Below are 15,402 nucleotides of genomic sequence, written 5' to 3'. Positions count from 1 at the left end.
CAGCAATGTAGAAGTGGCATTTGAAATTAAAAACACAATACTGTTTACATTACCATCCTCCAAAATGAAATACTTAGGTATAAATCTAACAAAATATGTATAAGACCTATATGAGAAAAGCCACAAAATTCTGATGAACAAAATCAAATAACCAGTTCATTTAAAAATGTCCCAGATTATCTTACACATATCTCTTGGAGTTCAAAGTAAGCTTCAAAATAAAGTGTATACATTACTTTTAGTTATAATATTTTAAGTTTCTTTTAACCTAGACTAGTTGGTTATTCTTCCTGTTTTATGCATCGATTGAAGAAATATCGCACTTTCAAAAAGACCCATAGCTTTGTATATTATGATAATATTTCTCTCTCAGTCTCTAGTGGTATATTTTAAATCTAATTTCCCAGCCTACAAAATCTTTAAATGTTGATGTTATTAGCAATATGGAAGCCCAGCTTATGCCTTCTAGTTTTGAACTGCTCAAAGGACTTCAGCTTACCTATATCTCGAAGCCCACTCCAGCTCCACCCCATAATATCCTGTGCCTCATTATTTGTCAGAGACATGGGTTGGGATGGTTGAATCAGTGGAGAAGAAATCAAACAAGTTCTCAGGAACAAATCTACTCTTGTTATTTTATTCTAGCCTTTTAACCAGAAAACCTCAACACCACACTTAGAGCCAGTGCTAACTCTTTGAATATGCCATGAGAGTGATGAATCCACTCTGAGTGTCAAGCTGGGGAACTATTCCATGATTGTCTGCGACTTGGTTGCTGAGTTGGAGCAGAATGGCCTTGCTGATGACCTCATTTTGCAACGTATCACATAAACCTCAGCGTTTAGCATTTCAGTAAAATATTGGTAATTCAGCTACATAAAAAGTTCTATAAAGAAAAAATATACATGCCATTCAGTTCACAAAGAGAGTCATTTTTCATAACATATAAAGAGCTTCTATATATAAATAAGAGAAAAATCAATAATAATAGAAGAATGAACATAAGCAATAATGAGATTTTTCAAGGAATGAAATGCAAAGGAATTTTAAAGGATAAAACGTGCTTATCCTCAATCATAATAAAAAATATAAATTAAAATTACACCGATACAATTTTTTTCTCCTTTAATATTGATAAAGATCAGAAAGCTTGAGAACACATTGTATTGACAAAGTCTGGGTAAAACAGACTTTCATTTACATTATTGGGGGATGAGAAATAGCAAAAACTGGAAACAATCTAAATGTGTATCAGTAAGAGAATGGTTAATAAAAACCATTATTTTTATTACCATAAATAAGAGAATGGTTAAATAAATCATGGTCCATCAATTCATTAAAATTCTGTGTAGTTGGTCAATAAACTATAAGAAAGCTTTTCACACAATGAAATGGAGTGATTTCCAACAAATTGTTAAGTAAAGGAGTCAAGCTGTACAGTAGTATACAATAGTGTATAGTATGCTATCAGTTATGTGAAAGAAGAGGATGAGTACATGTATTTATATGCACATTTGGTTATGTAAATATAAAATACATGTGGAAAGTAACCATAGAAAATGATAATAAAAGTTGCATTCAAGGAAAGAAAGTGTATAACTGGAAATCAGGTATGACAAATGGATTTTTTCACTGTTTATTCTTTTATACCTTTTGAATTTGGACTGTGTGAATTTATTACGTCAACAAAAAATACTAATTTAAAAATTTAAAGTTTCGGGCTTCCCTGGTGGCGCAGTGGTTGAGAGTCCGCCTGCCGATGCAGGGGACACCGGTTCGTGCCCCGGTCCGGGAAGATCCCACATGCCGCGGAGCGGCTGGGCCCGTGAGCCATGGCCGCTGAGCCTGTGCGTCCGGAGCCTGTGCTCCACAATGGGAGAGGCCACAACAGTGAGAGGCCCGCGTACAGCAAAAAAAAAAAAAAAAAAAAAAAAAAAAAATTAAAGTTTCAAGTATGATGTGTGGAAGATACAATATACTAGCAGTCATAAATGTTTCATCACATTGTAAATCTATTTATTCAAGCAGGTGTATTCATTTACAATTCTGCCTCCCTCTTCAACATTTAAAGGATACCTTGTGATTACATTGAACCCACTCACATAATCCAGGATAATGTCCTGATTTTATGGTTAGCTGATTAGCACTCTTAATTTCATCAACATAAGCCTCCCTTGTCATGTAACATAACATTTTCATAGGTTCTGGGAACTAGGATATAGACCTCTTGGTGGGGCCATTATTCTACCTCCTACAATAGGCAACCTTTGGGAAATGCCTCCCCTTTTACACACTTTGCTCTTGTGTAAATGGTGATACTACAACCTCAGAAACAATATAGGCCTGAGCTCTTTCTGCTACGTGGAAGTCTCAATTGTTCTATATTAAATAGCATAAGGTTAGAGTCAAGAGAGGCATAACTACCAACCATGGGTAGGTGTCACCTTCCTAAGATGTGACCTTGAGCCATGTCCTTCAATTTTCTTAGCTTTGATTTCTTACATTCAGTATAAGAATAAAAGTATGTACCTCATGGAGCTGTGGTGAGAATTAAGTGAAATAATGTATATAAAGCTCAAAAAACACAGTGGTGAAACTATTTCTATTTAACAACATAGATGAAACTTAAATCAATGTTAAATTTTTAAAAGTTGTAGAATACATATATTGTGTCATGAATTTTATGTATTCAAAAGTCAAACAAAACTTTTAAGTTTAGAGAAACACATATATATGGCAAAACTATACAACGAAGCAAAGAAGTATAAACACAAAACAGAATCATGATTGTTGCTGGAGTTGCATGAGTGAGAGATTCATTGAGAAGAATATAGGCACTTTCATGTTACTGAAATACTCTAAGTCTTAAGTCAGTGGGTAAATTCACAGAGGATGAATTTATAATTTTATTATGATAGTTCCAAAGTTATAAATAGGCTATCACTACCTATCTATCCTTCTGTATTTACATGTTATGTACTAAAATATTTTTAATTAGTAAATTTTTTTATTAGAATGAGTAATTATAAAAATAATCTGGTAGAGCAGAAATGTCCATTTATTAGGTAAAAATAATCATCCTATCACCTTCCTAATACATAAATTAACCTATTTTTTATATATAATGAGAATAAGTTCCTCTGATATAATAGCAGTAGAAAATTGAATAAAGTCAAATATTCTTAGAAGAATGCTGATTCTATTCATTTAAATATTCTCAATTAATACATTTCATTAAATTATCATTTCTTCTCTTGATTTTAATTTCTTTTTTTGGATTAGATCCTACAGTCCAGTTCACTCCTGGTAAATTTTATCGGGTTTACCCCACAGTAAATCCTTGTGAGTGAAATCAGCATACACTTCAAATGAGGAAAAGAAAAATGAACCTAAAGAAAATTGACCTGCATCCTTCAATTGACTTTGAAACAACCACAGAGCATTTTAAAAATTAAGTCTAGAACTATTTATCCTAGTGAGAAACCTGGAAACAAAACGCTATTTACACTAAAAGAAAAAAAAAAAAAACTGGCTCCAAAGAAACATACAGATTAAAAGCTTCTTATCAATAAAAAAGATCTAATTACTATTGTCAGGATCGTCTTTTATGTAGCACCTGAACACTCAAGAGAGGATACCATCTGGGCAGATTTCAGCTAGATGGTGAAGACAGCCTAGCTGAAATGGCAGCAATAAAATCTGCTTTCCAAATCTTCCTGATTAAATACCCTTAGTGTAAATTCACTCAGAGTTGTTAGGGAAACCACTGAAGTTCATATAATCCTTAAAAATTTAATCCTGAAATCCACAAATTGTTTGAAGTCTCTTCTGTAACCTGACTCAAGTTATACATCCTTAACTGAACTATATTTGTCTGCCTTTTTCAGGGATGTAAGTAAATCAGAATGATTCAACTCTCTATGATGACTGAAGAAGCATGTGAGTTTAGTTCCTCTCTCCTTTTTAAAAGGTTGTCGGTTTGTCAATGAACTGAAATCTGTGGGGCTGGATTAAGGCAAATAAATCTGACTTCCAAAAGGAAATGTGTTGTCAAATAAACTAGTTGCTTTTGCTAAGTCTTCCTGTAGTGTAAAAATACTCTAAGATATTTCTATCATGTAAGGTTTGCTGATTTTATTACCAGTAAAAAATCCTATTCATGGAATTACTCCATCTTCTTTCCTTCCAGAATCAGAGCTTGATATGAAAGTATGCCAGTGATTTGGAAACTCAAACTGGGATCAGAATAGATTGTGAACATGTAGGAATGCCTACCAAATACCTTTAGTAATAATCTTCTAATCTAGTTCATGTGCACAGAAAAGAATGAGAGGACTCTTCCTTTTTAATCCATTTGGGAAAGGCCTATTTTCCAAACTTATACTTTCTTATTTTTCTATCACACACACACACACACACAGGAAGTTCCACCCTTCTGTCCTTATTAATATATAGTTTTTCAGAAAGATGGACTTTTCCTAAGCTGGATTATTATCTCCTCATTGAACCCATTGCCTTTGAACTTGATAATGATCCTTAAGGTGTGATTATCAAGAAGAATAATCCAAACACAGATTCTACAAATGATCTCCATACAAAATCATTTACTACTTTTCATAAACTGAAAATGCAGTGGTCTGTCTGGTTGTCTTGGCTTCCTTTACCCTCATCCAGTCATTTCTTTTCACTCTACCTTCAAGTTGAGTTTCATCATGGTCTTGAATCAGTTGCATTCTTAGTCAGTATAGGTGAGGACATCTTTCCAATATTGAGCAGCCTTCAAAAATAAAGTAAAAATCAACATGTCATGTCTTCATACCAGAAAGCAGGCTTCTGCTTTCCTCCTACATTGTACATGAAAGCCTGAGAAACAGGGTCCCCAGCTTGCCAGTTCTTCTCATGGAAGTCCAGCCCTAAAACCTCATCTGGAGCCTGAGGCCCCACTCTCTGCTCCATTCCTTCTTAGAATTCCATGCTCCTGGCGCTCTCTGTGCATCTTTTGCTCATATGGGCTGCTTAGTCCTTGTGCAGTTTTGCCTGCTGGTAACTACCTGTTCCTTCTTATTAAACTCTAACACATCCACTGCTAGTATGAATCACCAAGTCATCTGTCATATCTTTCTGGATATCAGCAGTTAAATTGAACTTCATACCTGGCTCACCCTAGTAAACATCACTATTTTCTTAATATCTGACTCCCCTAACCTGACCTATCCCATCATTGACAGAACTTTAAAACACATTTCCAAAAAAAACATTGAATCAAGTGTTTCCATTGAATTGTCTAGATAATTGACTAACTTTTCAATTTTAATATATGTCTACTGATGACAACATGGATGCTATGAACAACCTCTAGAATATGTATTAAGAGATCAGTTTCATCCAACATTTCTTCAGAAGCACTTAATAATGAGTGCTGCCCGTACTAGCTACTGGAGTTACACAAGAGATATGAAAATGTCCCCGCTTTTAAGAAACTTTGTACAGTTATACAGATAATATAATAGCAAAACAAATTATCATGATGATTTTTAAGTAGTGTTTTTTTTTTTTTTTTTTCTTTGCGGTACGCGGGCCTCTCCCGTTGCGGAGCGCAGGCTCGCTCCCGACGCGCAGGCTCCCGACGCGCAGGCTCAGCGGCCATGGCTCACGGGCCCAGCCGCTCCGCAGCATGTGGGATCCTCCCGGACCAGGGCACGAACCCGTGTACCCTGCATCGGCAGGCGGACTCTCAACCACTGCGCCACCAGGGAAGCCCTTAAGTAGTTTTTAATACTATGAAATAACAAACCAGGGAAAGATGAGAGCAACCACTAAGTATTAAGCAGTCAACAAAGGCTTGAATGATGGTAAAGCACTAGGTACAGGGCAATCCAGAAAGACTGTTCTAAGGGAGAGAACAGCAAATGCGACATTTCTGAAGGAAGGATTAAAAAAAGGTTAGATCATATATGTCATTAAAAAGTTATATTTCAAAATGAGGAAACTGACATTCAGATTGACACAAAATAATTCTAGAAAAGAGCATAAGATTCATTAATATTAAATCTCATTAATAATGTTAAATAACAAATTCCTTTAAGAAGGGCAAAGAAATTTGGAAGTTTTCAGACACACTCAGAATATTGTTCTCAGATGATATTCAGACTTCCAAAGGTCCCTAAAAAGACAGTTTATTGTTGCTATTTTTATCACCTTTTATTTGTCTTTTTTTCTTCTTCATTTTGTTCTATAATTAATTTTCTCTCCAGGAAAATGTGCACAACTACTCTGAAATATCAGAATAGGCTTCCATTTCAACAATTCCACATTAAATGTTGTAGGCTGAGGATAAGCATGAATAAAGAGAAAGAACCTGATCCAAACTGTAGGGGTCCTCTACTTTACCTGGTCTGTGTGAGCATGGAAGTTTAGAGAGCAATGACTTAGGTTTGTAATGATTAAACATTGATCATCGTCTTTCATTTCTGACCTACCACCTTGAAGCTATTGTACATTTATACTAAATGGACAAGATACTCCAGTGTTATCTTCTTTGAAAGTTCCCTGAGAGAAATGTTTAAAGCCAAACTGAACACTATGTCACAGGGGAACGTGTTTGTGAATAGTGCTGGCAGCTGGAGTATCTTTAAAATACAGGCTGCAAGCAATAAATTGCCCTTTCTGTCTGATCACAGCTAACTTAAGTTTATAAGTAGCATTAAGAGATGTTATATTAGTTTCATCACAATGGCAAACAAATCTAAGCTCAATTCCAACCTATGCCATTCCTATACATCTCTATCTATTATCTATCTATTTATCTATCGTGATCTATTCATCTACCTTTCAACCTACTGTAAATATTCAGTACTGATCATGACAATCACATTAAAAAATATCTAGTTTAAACACTTTATTTCACGAATGAGAAGAATTCAATGACATGGCCAAGGTCACAGGCCTAGCTTATTGGTGATATTCCGTAGCCCTCTTAGCCCTTCACAAATTTATCGAGCTGGTCTGATGACTGTCCCCATTAACCCATCAAAAGCATGTGAAGAAATAAATATTTTTCCATTATTTTTTTTTCTTTTTGGTGCTGTTTCCTTACATTTGCCTTACTGTAACACAAAGGGTTCTCTTTTTAGTGTTATCACTATTTTCAGGTAAATTCTTGAATTGGGATTATATAGCAATTAAGCTTTCAAAAAACCTCTAATTTGATTTCTCTCTAAATGGATGAGGCAGGTAGAAATTATGCAACATATTTAAATATATAAAAAGTTCATTTATTATCACTCAATAGGTGAACATATTGAGACTTGACAAAGTAAAATGATTCATTTCAAATTGTATGGAAAATTTCAAACGTATACAAAAGTAGAGTATAGTGACTCTCCATATACCAATAACCTTGATTCAGTGATCAGAAAATTATGGCCACTTTTTCATATTATGTCCCTCCATCCCCTCCAGATTATTTTGTAGTGTATACTAGGCATATCATCAAATATTAAATAAATATTCATATTTTCTTAATTGTATTATAGATATACATTATGTAAAACACTCACGTGTGTGTATTCATAGCTCTACAGTTTATACATAGAGTAGATACATGTGATTTGTTGACATGTTGCCTGTATCTGTAGGACTGTAGACTATAATTCTTTGCCTTATCTATTATTTTTTTACTTTCTTACAAGGTTTTGTTGAAGAAATCAGATTGTTACTACCACTACCTGAATTTTACTCGTTTAAGCCTCGTGATATCCTTTAACATTTCTCCTCTGTATTTCCCTCTTGTTAAACAGGAGACTTGGTAAGATTCAGATTTAATCATTTTAGTGAGACTATTTCTAATGTCTATCAGCCTTTCTTTTTGTAATGTTAGCACCCATAGATTATCAATGCTCAAATCCATTAATATTTAGAGGTTGAAAATGTTATACTTTAAATCTATCATTATTTCTGCATTTATTGGCTAGAATAATTTCATAAAGATTTCATCAACTATTGCATTATCCTAGTGTAAATATTATGTTAAAAAAGGAAGATTAATATCTGTTTTCTTCTGTTAATTCACCAGTTTTAAAATGATGAGTTGCTCCGTAGCATCCTCTGAGAGTAAAATTGAGTTCATTTTTTTTCCTTTTTGTTAATATGATTAACCTATGGCTTTAATGTACTTCATTCATTTTAACTTCTTGCAGTAATTATTCATATCAATTCACAGGTTTTGCTATCATACTTTATTCTCAGTGGCACCTGAGTTACTTTGCCATAATCTAGTGGTCTTTAAGAGTTTTCTTGTTTTCTAGTATTGTTACTGAAAGTGGGGGTCCGGCTGCTCACTGCTCAAAAGCCAATAAAGCGGCAAGTTGGTGGAAAGGAAAGCTTGCTTTATTTCAGAGGCCAACAACCTCGGGGTGGGGGGGGGAACTCCTATCCAAAGGCTGACTCCCCTCCCACTGATTATCAGTGGGCAAGGGCTTTTATAGGTGAAGGGAGTGAGCTACATGGAGAAACAGCACAGTCAGCTCTGATAGTCATCTTGAAATTGGTGATGCAGTGGTCTGATCAACATCATCCTGATTGTTTTAAGTACAGTTAATCTTCAGTTCCAGGTTTCGTTTGTTTCCATTTCTTTGAGACCAGTTCTCAGAATTGTGGCAGCTTATGTCATGGCTACAGTCTCTGGTCATCATGTAGTTAACCTCTTCCACCTGGTAGGGGTTTTAGTATCTAAAAGACAGCTCAAAGGATATGGCTCAGAATATTATCTATAGCCCTTGAAGAGGAACCAAATGTCCTTGACCTTGCTTAATGACTAAGCTATTATTATTTGGTCTCCTTTGACTGTTTTCCTTTGTTTCTGTATTTTTTCACTTCTCTGATGAAACTTATTCTTTGGCTAAAGTTTTTCCACAGACAAAAGGTAGGCTGAGGACATGGTGGGGGTGGGGGTGGTGAAGGACCGTAGCGTCCTGCTCCACTTCAGTATGACAAAATATTCTAAGCTCTTCCTGAATATTTCTGCCCCCAGATATTTAATCAGCTATTTCTTCAGGAAGCCTGGGTTCCTTTTGGTGAAAAATAGTATTTAAAACCACAATTTATTTGCCAAAGTGTGCTCACTGCTACTGAGTTGGTCAGTTTCCAGGCTTTTCGGTAATAAAAGCTAGGAAATGTGTGCTTTGGTTAAAATATAGTTTAAGTTCACAATCTTTCTGATTTCAAATCAAGACTTTGGGATTTTTATTTAGTGGATGTATATTTTTGGTTATATTTGGTATGATGGTTTTTTAACAATTTAAAACTCTCTATTTTCTAGAAACTGCTCAATGTTTACTTATCCTGCTTTAGTTATAGAACTCAGAACTGAGACCCATATAGTAGTTAAATACTTCCTACCACTGCATATACTATAAGAAATGGCACAAACTCCCATGTGCTCATTTCTTATTCTGGAATAGTTGGGAAATTCCCCCATGGAGTGCCCAAGAGTGCTTGTAATAAATTCTAGTAAATCTTAGTAGTTGAATCAGAGCCTGGACCTAGTCAAGCAGAATGCTTTCACTGAGGATTTTACTAAAAATCTTCTTGGAACGTCCTGGACTAAAAAGGCTGCGATTTTAGGATAGAGTACAGTATTAGTCAGAATATCTTAGTTGTACCTTGTTTCCCATTTATTCCATTGTCCATATTAAACAGCTTTTCCTGACATGATTTACCTAGTTTGCAGCTGTAGAGTCGTATGCATATGAAGAAGCTGAATATTTATAATATGTGTAGATAAAATAATATCTATCTTATGTTTCTTAGTCTTCAGTATGTAAAGAAGGTATTTATGCAAAGAAGCAAAGAGAATGGAGAAAGCTGGGAAAGATGGAGCTTTCCTAGAAAGTATGGAAAATTCAATGTGGAAGAGACTTAAATGATTGTATTGTTCAGTGTTCTAATGCCCAGTTATATGTAGAATCACATAGGGAGCTTAATAAATAAAAATATATGCCTGAGTTGTACTTTCAGAGCCTCTGGCTGATTTGGAGTAAGATATGAGTATTTTTAAAGCTCTTCAGATAAATCTAATGTGCAGCCAGAGTTGAGAACCAATAATATACTCCAAGGTATTCATAAGATAATTGAAGCCCAAAGAAGTATATATATATTGTGAAGAACACACACGTGGTTAAGCAGAGCCAGGTTAAGCAGAGCCAGTCTTATTCACAGGCCCATGTATTTCATAGGCCTGTATCACATGTTACCTCTTGATGGCTTTTTAAATTTCTCTGCTGGGTAAGCTACATTTTTTCCCTCTTTTGTATTACTGTTCATGTACAGTCATCATGTGTACCAGGTACTCATGCAGTGAGTAAGGAAACATTTCCAGTAGGAAACACTGGACTGAACTTGGTGACAGTTCTTTGGCTGATTTCCCCTGGCAGCCCTTCCTATCAGGCTCTGTGTTGGCAGCGTTGTGCCTGGAAGCAGCTTCAGAGATAACCAGCTTCTATTAATCAGGCTGTTTCCTACCCTTTACACTGTAGGTGCATCACATTGATAAAAGACTTTGTACTTCTCAGTCTTCTCTGCATCTCCTGGAAATATATTAGCTCCTGTTAACTTACAGCATGTAATAATAACCAAAAGAAATGACAATCTGTACGAAATTATGGCATTCTCAGCAAGGATTTTCACAGCTTACAAAAGAAAAACAAAAAGTCTCAACCTGCTCATTTCTTGTGGGCTCTTTTCCTCTTTTTCTATTACCTCTTGCTCTACTTAAATATTTGCATACTGAATATTATAAAGCATAGGACCCGTATTTGTCATGTTGCTAAAGCAAACTATATATGCTGCAAATATTGGAATATTTTTTGCTAAGAAATCACTTAATTTAACCAAACCTTTACCCTGACAGTTTTCCAGAATTATCTGAAGAATATTTGAACATATTATGTCTTACTGAATTCCCATGGCTTAAGTCCTTGACTAGAATTTTTATTTGATGGAAGTAAAGAGCTGGCAAGTCTCTTTTTTAAAACCAGAAATGGTCTTTTCATTAACTCTTATGATCTGGGACAAGAAAATTCAAATGTTTATGTCTAATTGCATTAAGAAAGATGATTTGAGATCATCCTGTACAATAGGCAAGAGAAAACAGTTTACTAAAACCAAGGTTGTCATTTGCACCAAACAATGGTTTATGTGTATCTTTTCTAGAAATCACTTTGTTCTAAGACAATAGTTCTTATAAACACCAAGTGACTCTAAATCACCTGAGGATCTTCTTCTGATTCAGTAGTTTCAGGGTGAGTCTTGAGATTCTGCATGTCTAGCAAGCTCCCAGATGCTCCCTGCATTGCTTGGACACAGCGCCTTCAGAAACATAGGACCTTCTTGAGTAAGAAGTTAACTTATTAGAATCCTGAGAAAAGGTCACAAAGCAAAGATAAATCACTTCCACTGTCAAAGGGAATGTAGTCAAATTTTCCAGCTTGTCTTTTATTAACACTCTTTCAAGCTACCTATACTTATTTGGAGCTTGCAAGACTTCTATTAAAATATATATATATATATATATATATATATACTATATAAATGATATCTTAAAGAAGTGGTAAAACTGGAATGACAGTTTAATAGCTATGGGTTTTTCTTTTTCTTTTTTATGGAGATACAATTGACATATAACATTCTATTAGTTTCAGGTGTACAACATAATGATTATATATATCACATATATAGTGAAATGATCACCACAATGTCTACCACCACCACCACAGTTACTACTTTTTTTCTTGTGATGAGAACTTTTAATATCCACTCTCCTAGTAGCTTTCAAATATGCAATATGGTTTTATTAACTATAGTTGCCATGCTGTACATTATTTATTTTATAAGTGGCAGTTTGTACCTTTTGTCCCTGTTTTCTGTATCTGCGAGTCCAGTTTTGTTTTGTTTTGTTTTTTTAGGTTTTATACATAAGTGAGATCATACAGTATTTGTCTTTCTCTGTCTGAAATGGGTCTTTGCTATAAGTTTTTAAAGCACAGGAAACAACCTACTGTTACCTCCTCTCTTTCACCCTTATGATTAGAATCTTCTCTATGTTATAATTATATAAATTTGCTAACTGAAAACATAGAACTTATGTCAATATTTTGCATGTATTTACTTCACAGAGCACTACTTAAAAAAAAAAGCTCAGATCATATCTATATGTATACTTCAGGTACACTGAGTCTACATTGCTTTTCCAAATAAGAAAGTGAAAATAATATTTGACACCATTTTTTTTCAAGACTATAAACCAGTGGCTCTCTAAAACAATATGAATTTTCCCAAATGCTACACTATTTTAGTGCATTTAACCCCTAAAGTTGTTTCTAGAAACAAATCCTGTTGAGGAGTGGGGAAGTAAGAGATCCAACTGATCTAGGTTTCTTTTTCTCCCCCCATACCTTCTTCTCTCCCCCCACACCTTCTTCTCTTGCTCTCTCTCTCTCTCTCTCTCTCACACACACACACACACACACACACACACACACACACACACACACACACACATATATACACACAGTTTATACATGCATGGCTTACTCCCCAGTCAAAGTTCCTGTTCACTTTAATTATATCATTTCCTAAATAATCCTTCAACATTTAGAAGGATGGATATTTGGAAATCCCTGAAATTCCCTATAGAATAAAAAATTGTACTAAATCTATCATGGATGTTGCTCTAGCTAAATAGAAAGTATTTCCAGTGAGGATGGTCTTGTGAAAACACGTGATTGTTGAATTAAAGTCTAAAAAATGGACTCAATCCATATGTCAAGGTCTTTATATAACACATAAAGTCTGCATAAGAAGTAATTAGATTGTGCTTTTTTTTTAATAAATCAAAAGAAAATTACACTTGGAGATTATGCTCCAAGAACATTTAGTTAGATCTAATTAGGGTAATGATCATCTATCAATGTGAAACTGAGAACTTTCTATTAGATTAACAGTTTTATTTTTCCAAACAAAAATGCTATGAGATTTGATGCAAACCAATATTATCAAACCAAAGTCTAAAGAAATTGATTTACCAAAACAATGTTAAATATCTTCTGATTTACTTTAAAAATAAATTATGAATATATTTGCTATAGTGAGCAAATCAAAAGAAAAAGAACAAGGAAAGTTATTTATATTTTTAATCTCTGAAAAATGTCTGCCAAGTTTTCGTAGTGTGATATACCCTGCTTGACTGAAATACAGACTCCTTACTAAATGAGCAAAATTCTAGACTTCAGACCTTAGGATCCTCTATATTGCAGAGAGTTAGAATTTATAACCTGATAATTATAATCACCAATTTAAAAGTAATTAATATATTTTGATAATCATTACTTTAGCCTATCTTAATATGTGAGGGTCTAATCTTTATCTTAAAAAGTAAATTTCTTAGACCCATGGAGTTTTCTTATCTAAGTATCCTAAAATAAGCCAATCTTTCTCTTTGTTTTTTCTTAATGACAGAAACGCTAGTTCCATTCCCTGCTCTTATGATGTGAGATGCGTACTGATTTTGCAGTGCATGGGACTTTGAAAGACTAAACACAAGGTAAATGATCAGAGATGTAGATTACTTACTTTAGTGTAAATCTTCATTTTGAATGCATATCATGGGTTTCATATTTAAAAACAGCAGATAATTGTATTCTAAACAAAAATAAATAAATATAAAGAATGAGATCACTTCCTTTAAAACATTTAACATCTGAGGGAAATCCAAAATTAATATATTTTGTCACAAAAAAATTGAATAGCAATGATAAGATACAGAAGAAAATGATAAGCATAGAAGAGTCTTGCATTTTGATTACCATTGCACTTTTTTGGTATTCATTATTCTTCATTTTTTTAAGTCAAAGGAAACTGTCACATATACTAGTAGCACAAATGCATGGATAGGAAAGAACACTATATATTTCCAAGAAAGCAGCTATGAACGAGACAAGATATTTATTTGATTTGGTAAAGCTTTTTATAAAAACACAGTGCTAAGAATTATAAAATCATAAACATAATTGAGAAGTATCTTATTTAAAAAAAACAAATATAGTTATCCATGGTACCAACTTAAATAAGATTTGTATGGAATATATTTTTGAACTAATACAATTTTATTTTTAGAATAGGTTCCAATTATAATAACAAAGCATTTGTAAAAGTACTGTGAAGTTTAACTAAAATTAAAATAAATGTCTGATCTTCATTTATTATTTGATACATAAAGTGAAATAGAAAGGATTAACTGGATATGTTATTGTGTTTGTGGATATTCAACACATGTTTTCTAGCCACAGGAGAATTGAAACTATATAGTAAGGAAAATAATTTTTAAGCTAAAACACTAGTATTATGCATCTAAATTAGTATTTCCTCCTTCAAGATAGTCATCGTGCTTGTCCAAAATATGTTTAATTATTCTATTAAAATTGTTTTCTGTGCCATAAAAACAATTCTATGAATAGACTGAAAGACAGAAAAATTTTATGCTTTGAGACTAAACTCAATTTTATGGTAATAGTTGAATATAATAAAGCTAATGCTCAAGCAGAGTATTATCACTGAGGACCAAAGATAAGGTATGACTGAAGAGATTGAGGGAATTATTAAATGTGGAATAGAAATGAGTTCAGAAATCACTTCTAAGTAGTGTTGGGAAACTTTCATCAGAGGAAGCACTGATGCTTCCCAAGCACTTAAATTGCTTCCAAAATACCTTCCTTAGTGGATATCACTTATAGGGATATAAATGTTTTAGAATTACATTTTTAAAAGTGAGAAACACTTGTATCAGAATCTCATAGAAGCATGTGCATTTATAATAATTAATATTTTATTTTTCACTGGAAAGAATAGAACTAATTTTTCATACAAATTATAGAAAAGTTTTTTTTCAAAATACTGAATGGAGATAGACAATTATGATTAGCCTTGCTGCCTATCTCCTAATAGTTCCTCTCAGGATGATATAAAACAACAGAAGAAAAAAGTAATTCTACGTGGGCCCTAATTAAACTCAAAAGCTTTTGCACAGCAAAGGAAACCATAAACAAAATGAAAACACAACCCACAGAATGGGAGAAAAAGAAAATACAACCGACAGAATGGGAGAAAATATTTGCAAATGATGTGACCTACAAGGGATTAGTCTCCAAAATTTACAAACAGCTCATGCAGCTTAATATCCTCAAAACAAACAACCCAATCATAAAATGGGCAGAAGACCTAAACAGACATTTCTCCAAAGAAGACATACAGATGGCCAAGAGACACATGAATAGATGTTCAACGTCGCTAATTATTAGAGAAATGCAAATCAAAACTACAATGAGTTATCACCTTACACCAGTCAGA

At 33.9% G+C, this 15,402-nt stretch overlaps 1 long non-coding RNA gene across 1 annotated transcript in view; it reads left to right on the top strand.

The window, feature by feature from the left end:
- Positions 1-15,402, top strand: part of LOC117203929 (uncharacterized) — a 235,343-nt gene that overhangs the window by 184,197 nt on the left and 35,744 nt on the right. Inside the window, exon 4 of the long non-coding RNA XR_007469990.1 lies at positions 13,516-13,600. This is a non-coding gene — a long non-coding RNA (uncharacterized LOC117203929). The remainder of the gene's footprint in view (positions 1-13,515; positions 13,601-15,402) is intronic.

The sequence above is a fragment of the Orcinus orca genome, chromosome 11, assembly GCF_937001465.1.
Source record: "Orcinus orca chromosome 11, mOrcOrc1.1, whole genome shotgun sequence".
Classification (NCBI taxonomy): Eukaryota; Metazoa; Chordata; class Mammalia; order Artiodactyla; family Delphinidae; genus Orcinus; species Orcinus orca.
The sequence above is the reverse complement of the archived record's forward strand: the minus strand, read 5'-3'. Positions and strand labels throughout refer to the sequence as shown.